The 8,440-nt window shown below is 45.5% G+C and overlaps 1 protein-coding gene across 2 annotated transcripts in view; it reads right to left on the reverse strand.

Moving 5' to 3' along the window:
• Nucleotides 1-5,382, reverse strand: part of SCAI (suppressor of cancer cell invasion) — a 175,882-nt gene extending 170,500 nt beyond the window's left edge. For both annotated transcript variants that reach the window (XR_012234999.1, XM_073590731.1), the window contains exon 1: nt 5,242-5,382. The gene's annotated coding sequence lies outside the window, so the exon portion shown is untranslated. The remainder of the gene's footprint in view (nt 1-5,241) is intronic.
• Nucleotides 5,383-8,440: the final 3,058 nt, after the last annotated feature.

The following is an 8,440-nucleotide window of genomic DNA, read 5'->3' on the forward strand; positions in this document are numbered from 1 at the left end:
AGTCTTGGAAACTCCACCTAAAAAGGAACTGTAGAAAATTACAGAAATATTCCGACTTTCTTGCTAGCAAAAACATTGTAACTACGGTGCACAGGTTGTGTATGGTATAGAAGCTTAGTCCCATTCACTACAATGTCAGGCACGATGCACAGATTTGGCACTGTATAGACAGCAGTGACCCCACAGCTTTCACACATCATAGGGGGCGAGTAGTCCCAGAGATTAGGAAAAACAAATCTGATATTGCATAGCAGCAAAAGGCCTGATGCAAATATACAGGCAAACTCATTAGATATTAGTCCTGGAAAATGCATGTAAACGCCCTCTAGTGTCTATGCAGAAAGAAGCCGTATACACTAGAGTACATGGAATGCCAGCCATCATGAATGGCACACCCACCACCTCTTGTACACAACAGCCTCTGCAATTAGACTCACTACCTTCAACATGCCAACCATTGCCGTGAGAGCACCTCACCTTGTGGATGCCAGCCACCATGAGGAGTGCCCCCCCTTTTAGCCCACCAGACATAGCCATGAGGCACCCCCTCTCTTGCGCATGCCAGCACCCCCTTACATGTGCCAGCCACCACTGCCATTTGAGTCACGCCCCCACGCACATTCCAGCCTCTGCCATGAGTGTTCAACTCACCTTGCACATGCCAACCGCCGCCATGAGAAGCCTCTCGCCCCTTGCGCGTGCCATCCTCCACCATGAGAAGCCTCTCCCCCCTTGCGCGTGCCATCCTCCACCATGAGAAGCCTCTCCCCCCTTGCGCGTGCCATCCTCCACCATGAGAAGCCTCTCCCCCCTTGCGCGTGCCATCCTCCACCATGAGAAGCCTCTCCCCCCTTGCACGTGCCATCCTCCACCATGAGAAGCCTCTCCCCCCCTTGCACGTGCCATCCTCCACCATGAGAAGCCTCTCCCTCCTTGCACGTGCCATCCTCCACCATGAGAAGCCTCTCCCCCCTTGCACGTGCCATCCTCCACCATGAGAAGCCTCTCCCCCCTTGCACGTGCCATCCTCCACCATGAGAGACGCCCCACTCTTGCGCACATCAGTTTGCACGGTGTGAATCGGCCCCCTTCCCCCTCACGCCAGGCTCCAAAAGCAGAGTTCTGTGTGACTATTGCCAACACGTAGGCACCGAGCTGCCACCATAGTTCTGGAGACATTGTGTAGCTACCTCAATTGTGGAGTTATAAGGGGGCTGGAGTGTTCCAGGAAAGCAGCGTTATGACGGGTGCAGACCGTCACTGGCACACTCTATGGAGCCCTGTGTCATGCCCAGCCTCTCTTAGGCCAGGCACCATGCATCAGATTTACGCAGCCTGACTATTTAAAGGGGCTATTCCCTTTGGAAACAGCACATCGACAGCTACATCATTTCCTACTAATTTGGCCCTATATATCGATACACAAAAAAAAGTCTCAGACAGCCCGTTGGAACAAGTACAAATCTGACAATGGGCTCTCTGGTCTAAACGATTACAATATGCACAGACTGCACAGGACAGCCCGATAATGATTAAATGATGGAAGTGCAACCGCAAGGAAAAGAGCTGCTGATGACATTTTACCTATCACTGTCCACACGGCACTGACCGCTTAATGAATTTCTTTCTGGACCGAAGAACATGCTGACACCCTGCACAGAGAGGAAAGACATCACCACCCTTTTCCCCTAAGCAAGGCCAGCACTTTTATATCCACCCACAACGCTTCCCTGCAAGATACTATTAGTACGTAGCAAGATGCATCTATCGGTGCTGTTCCACGTAATCCCTCCAATCTCTGCTACAGGCATGGACCTGAAAGGGCCACATGGGAGCTCACTGCACACAGGTGTGTACAGATACCACTGGCACCACACTGTCTGCAGAGAGCTCCCCCTAGTGGTAGCTATAAGCGAGCTCTGGAAAGAGGTCTACAATCACTACTTTTAGGTATAAGCAAAAAAAAAAAGGAAGAAAAAAAAAAAAAAACGCTAGACAACCAGAAATACCTCAATTATCAAATCCTTTACCACTTACAACAAAAGGTCATTCCCAGAAAATCAAGTTATCAGCTATGTATAGGATGGGGGATAACTTGCTGATCAGCCGGGGTCTGATTGCTGGGACCCTCAACAATGACAGAAATAGCCAAGTGACCATAGGCCCGGCCCGCAGAGATGAGCAAGTTAGGAATACCTTGATTTTTTGGTAATAACGCATTAATCTCTATGGAACTCTAGACCACTAGGGATGTGCCCATTAATTCCTGTGCACCAAAGTTGTGCCTATTAATTCCGATACTACAAGGGATGTGAGCCTTAACCCCCATTCTAGTCTGGAGAAAAATGTGCCATTCATCTCTATGCCACTCTAGACCAGAGATGCACACAATAAGCCCCTTCACCTCTTGGAAAACCATACCTAAAAATAAATCTTCACTGCCCGAATAATTGATGTTTAAGGGAATCTGTCAGACGGGTCAACCCTCCTAAGCAGTCTATATAGGCATGTAGGTCAGATGAAAAAAATGATGCCTTTCTATATGTCACCCAATCTATTATTCCAGAGAAATCCACGTTTCTTGTACGTAAATGAGCTGTTAAGATCTATGGGATGGACATAGATCTCCCTAAGAATCTGCCTCCAGAGCTTATAGTAAAATGACAGGAGTTACCAGTGTGAGACATGTAACAACTAACAGTCTGCTCTCCTGATATACATGTCTCACAATAAAAACTATAGCCACAATGATTAAACCACTAAACTCTTGCCTACCCTTGGGGCACCAGAGATGTGTTAAACCTTAAACCGCTGTAGACCATCAGGAATATCATAACCTATGCATAAAAAGAGGAAAAAAAGGGAGGGCACTAGAGTTGAGTGAAACAAGTCGGTCAGATTCAAAAGTCGCCGACTTTCGCCAAAGTTGGGTTTCATGAAACGAAACCCAACCACAGTGTGAAGTCAGCCATGCGGTCGGCGACCCAAGCGCCAAAGTCGGGTTTCGCCGAATGCTTGCACGTGACTTTTTTCAGCCAATGAGAGAAGCGGAGAGTAGCGGGAGTGCCAAGTGTGTTTACAGTCCTCCACTCACTGCCGACTTTTCTTCCCATTGACTTGCATTGGGTTTCGTGTTTTACGACTTTACCCTGTAGTCGGCCGATTTCGTTCGACCCGACTTTTGAGAAAGTCGGGTTTCATGAAACCCGACTCGACCCGACCCTAAAAAAGGAAAAGTCACTCATCTCTAGAGGGCACCATCAACCAAGATCAGCAAAGGGGGATCAGCCTGAAGCATGTCTAATTAGTATACAAAGAAGGGGTAAAGAAACATGCTACCATCAGGGACCACAAGTTGAACATAAATCAAGTTGTGTTGACTCTAATAAAACACCAAGCATTTAAAAACAACTCAAGGTGTGCATACCCTACCGGACATCAAAAACCTCAAACCACATAAGGATGTAATCTAATATTAAAGTGTCCTATTTGTAACCCTCTGGTTGCTAATAAGATAGGGTGTCAAAACCAACGTGGCCCATAAGGATGGCTTATTATACCAAGATGTAATCAAGAGAACCTGACCTAAAGTGCAAGTGCAAAGAAAAGTATATCGCAAATGCCCCCAGACCTCTTAACCTCACTCTCTGGTCATGTTCTTTAGATATGATTGCTTTATCTGTGGATGGTAGTTTATTTTAACTACCTCCCTGGATTCTTCTAACAATCAAGCACTCTTGGGAACCCTGTTTCCAATTTCTTGCATTTGCTATATGCTTTTTTTCCAGCTCCTTTATGATATATGGGATAATTTGATATTTTTCCCAAGGTTATTTGAATTTATATTTTGAGTCATTTCTTGCTACTTTTGTTGCACTCTGTTTTGTTGTTACACAGGAGGTTATTTCACACAACGGTTTGAATTTGCCTTATGATCTTATCCTATGTATACTAAGAACCTTTTCATTATGGTATTCTCTGTGCATGCACTTGCACTTTAGGTCAGGTTTTCTTGATTACATCTTGGCATAATAAATCATCCTTATGGGCCATATAGGGTGTCAAAACCAATCTTATTAGCGACCAGAGGGTTACAAATAGGACACTTTAATATTTGATTACATCCTTTTGTGGTTTGATGTTTTTCATGTCCGGTGGGGTATGTACACCATGAGTTGTTTTTAAATGCTTGGTGTTCTGTCGACTAATAAAATTTGATTTGTTATATTCAACTGGTGGTCCCTGATAATAGCATGTTCCTTTCCCCCCCCTTTTTTGAATATCCTAACCTATGCAAATTGTAAAACACATAGCTTGGAAAAAGTTTACAATAAAGCAGGGTGGGGGGCGCTTTGCCATCTCCACTATTGACAGCAAGACATATGGAGCCCCCCTACAACAAACAGGCACCTGCCAGGACTGAAGGAAGAGAAGCAACCCATAATCAAATTAGTGCAAAGGGCTTAATGGACTCTTTTGGGGCAGGCGGCTATGAACATAAGCTGTATGTGTACACATACATTATATATCTATACACACATACACTGTATCTGTGTGTGTATATATATACACATTATATATATATATATATATATATATATATATATATATATATATATATACACACACACACACATATATATATATATATACACACACACACACAGTATATAATATATATGTGTGTGCACGCATGTATATAATATTACAGGAATATATATTATACATACACAGTGACATGACAATCACAAACAGGTGACATTATTATACAGCTCATGTACACAGCTGATGACACAAGGATAGTGTCACTGAAGGATCACCACTGTACAAGAGATGTGTGTAATATATGTGTATATACAGCACACACACTGCAGATATAAATGCCAATTGCATACATACACACACACACACACAAACACATTACATATAGAATACATAGTAAGCATAACACATTACAAATATAGAAAAAGCAATCCATACACATGCACACATTACACACTATAGATACATATATACACACACACTATGGATATCACACACCGTGCACACAGATTACACACACACTGTGGCTGATCCCACACACCGTGCACACGTCTAATCCATGTTACAATGAGTCTCTCCCCCCGCACAGCCGCCGTTAGCCCCGACCTCTCTGCACGTCTGCCATTATTACAGTGGGACTATATGATTAGCGCTTCCCCCCACCATTATATCCCCGGCACTCAGCGCCTTCCTCCCTACCCGCAGTCCAGGCAGGCTATGTCCCGGCCTCTTCTCCCCTCGCCCCGCTCCTGGCCGTAGCTCCACCAGCTGCTGCTCCTTACAGCCGTGTTATGTTATCCTGCTCTTTGCAACAAAACCCGACCCGCGCGTTAGCCCCGCCCTCGAACGCATTCCATTGGTCAATACTTGTCAGTTCAGGGAGGCAGCTCTATATGATTGGCAGGAGAGCCTGCCTGTCAGTCTTTGATTGCCCTTCCCCTTTTTTGTTCGGTTGACTGGACGTAGAAGTGAGATGAGCGTCCTCTGGCGGTGAAGTTACGTGCAAACGGTCAGGGTAGAGCGTGTGAGAGCGGGAAAAAAATAACTAGCGATATGAGTGAGTGAGTGAGGGAGGGCCGTGTACAGCGCCAGCGAGGGGGCGTCTGACTACTCGGGGTGGTCTGCAGGGGGTGTCTGACTACAGGGGGCATCTGACTGCAGGGTAAATGCTGGCTGGTAAGGGGAGATGTGATGGATACATGTGAGGGGATCACTGTTGGTCTGGGGGGCTAATCATGTCCACAATAGCCTCAGAGATTTCTCCAATGGGGGTGAAAAATCGCACCAAAACGGCCTAGAAGACGCTTCTCTTTTCTATTGAGTAAGGCCGGGGTCACACTAGAGAGAAATACGGACGAGTGAGAGGCGCAAAAACAACGCATTGCACTCGGACCAATGTTAATCTATGGGGCAGCTCCCATCAGCCGTATATTTCTCGGCTGTATTTTACGGGCTGAGAAAATCGCAGCATGCAACAATTGTCAGCGTATTCCTCCAAAAATACGCCAATGCAAGTCTATGGGGGCGAGAAAAATGCAGATTACACACAGACCAGACATGTGCTAGAAATACGCACCGCTGTCCTTTAGAAAAGTCGGCAATTCAGTGCACGATACAGTAAACTCACACTGACAGGTTTAATAAAGAAACGAAAGAATAGATATATACACATAGAATACATATATATATCTATATACTAGATGTTTGCCCCTGGGACGGCAGTAACATCACGATGGGGGCAGCTTTGTGGCGCCACTTCCGTGCAGTCACAACTGGCAGGAAAGACGGTGTTTTGCGGCCTGTGCTGGAGATGGTGTGCGGCGCCACCAGAGGGTGGCCGCACCCAATCTCCAGCGCAGGCCTCAAGCCGCGGTCTTTCCTGACGGCTGTGACTGCACAGAGGTGGGTGGGAAGGCAGCGGAAGGATCCGGCACATGTAATCAGGCGGGGGTCTGGCGGCAGCATCCCTCTCACTACTACCCTTTCATTATACCCCTCTCGTTACACCCCTTTCACAGCCTCGTGATCGCAGCAGCGGCCTGGATCCGAGCTGCGGCTGGGATCCAAGCAGTGGCCGGGATCCCAGCGGCGGTTGGGATGGCAGCTGCGTCCTGGATCCGAGCGGCATCACTTGGGTGTTCCAAAATGGCAGTCAGCATACTTCCAGTGCGGCGCAGTGGATTGTGGGATCTGGGGACATCCAGACGGAAGTGGATGACGGACAATTTAAGGCAAATATATATATATATATATATATATATATACACACATGTCATTGAGACACACTTATATATATATATTTCAAAGAGTTCTACATAGCAGAATAGGCGCAAAATTAATTTAATTTCTGTAAAATCATTCCAAAACCCGACATGAAATGACACATGGTTTACAATCGGTAAACCATTTCATTTCATGTAATTTTTTATATGTCTTTGACTAGTAATTAAATTAGGGTTTGTTTGTAAAATTTGGGACATCTAGGTGTTAAATTAAGGGGTTAATTCCCTGAAAAAAAATGCGTGGGCTCCCACGGCAAAATCGCAACCAAAGAGGTAAAGCAGGTGAGTGAGGGCAGATTTTAATAGCCTTGAGACGGACCATTGTTTTTGCCCCCCTGGCTACAAAAATCTGCCCCCAGCCACCCCAGAAAAGGCGCATCTATAAGATCTGGCACTTATCCTCTCTATTCCCATTGCCCTGTAGCGGTGGCTAATGGGTTAATATTAATGGCTTAATGTCACCTTGCAATTGGAAGGTGTCATTAAGCTGATTAAGGGTGTGTGCACACGTAAGCGTTTCTTTTGCATTTTTTAAACGTTTTTACTGGCAAAAACGCTTACAAGAAGCATCCCATTCATTTGAATGAAATCTGCACTTTTTGTTCATATTGATGCATTTTTTCCGCAAAAAAAAACGCATCGCGGTAAAACAAAAAAGGCAGCATGCTCATTAATTTAGAGGAAAAATACGCATTTCTAACTATATTCTATGAGACTAGGGCCGCTCCAGAAAAAATTGCAGCAAAAACGCACAAAAAACGCGCAGGAAAAAAATGCACGTTTTCAGGGAAGGAGTCCTTTTTTTGTCAGGAATTTTCTGCATATGTGGGAACATAGCCTAATAATGGAGAGGTGTCAATTAGACACATCCATTTTTAACCCTAGACTATTAGGCTACGTGCACATGCTGCGGATTGGGGTGTGGATTTGGCCGCGCAGATTTTGTAAAATCCGCAGGTAAATCTGTAGGTCAAAAGACCTGCGGTTTTGCCTGCGGATTGGCCTGCGGTTTTGCCCTGCAGTTTTTCATCTCCTCAATGGAGGAGATGGTAAACCGCAGCGGAATCCGCAGAAAGAATTGACATGTCAATTCTTTCTGCGGTTTCAAAACCGCAGAAAAACTGCGCGGAAAAATCTGCACCATCTGCACTGCGGTTTTGTATTCCCATAGGGAATAATGGTACTGTACACCGCAGCAAAAACTGCTGCGGACCCGCAGCGGCCAAATCCGCTCCGGAACCGCAGCAGAATCCGCAGGGTGTGCACACACCCTTAAATGGTTAAAAACACACCCAGACATTACTGAAAAATTATTTTAGTGAAATAAAGACACCTAGTTTTTTTACATTTTTATTCCTCTGCTAATCCAAATAAAAGCCATCGACCTGTAACAATAAAAAACAAAAAAGCAACAATATCCTTACTTCTCCACTGCTCAGTCACATCCCCCGCTGCAATCCATCAGAAAGGGTTAAGTGGTTTACACAGGGACCGGTGCTAATGCAACCAGCCCCATGTAAACCACTGCCAGAATGAATTAGGCTGTGTGCACACGATGCAGATTTGCAGCGGATCCGCAGCGGATTTTACCGTATAGAAACATTGCATATCCGCAT

This window comes from Dendrobates tinctorius, unplaced genomic scaffold, assembly GCF_039654945.1.
Source record: "Dendrobates tinctorius isolate UK_male_01 unplaced genomic scaffold, ASM3965494v1 ptg000120l, whole genome shotgun sequence".
Classification (NCBI taxonomy): domain Eukaryota; kingdom Metazoa; phylum Chordata; class Amphibia; order Anura; family Dendrobatidae; genus Dendrobates; species Dendrobates tinctorius.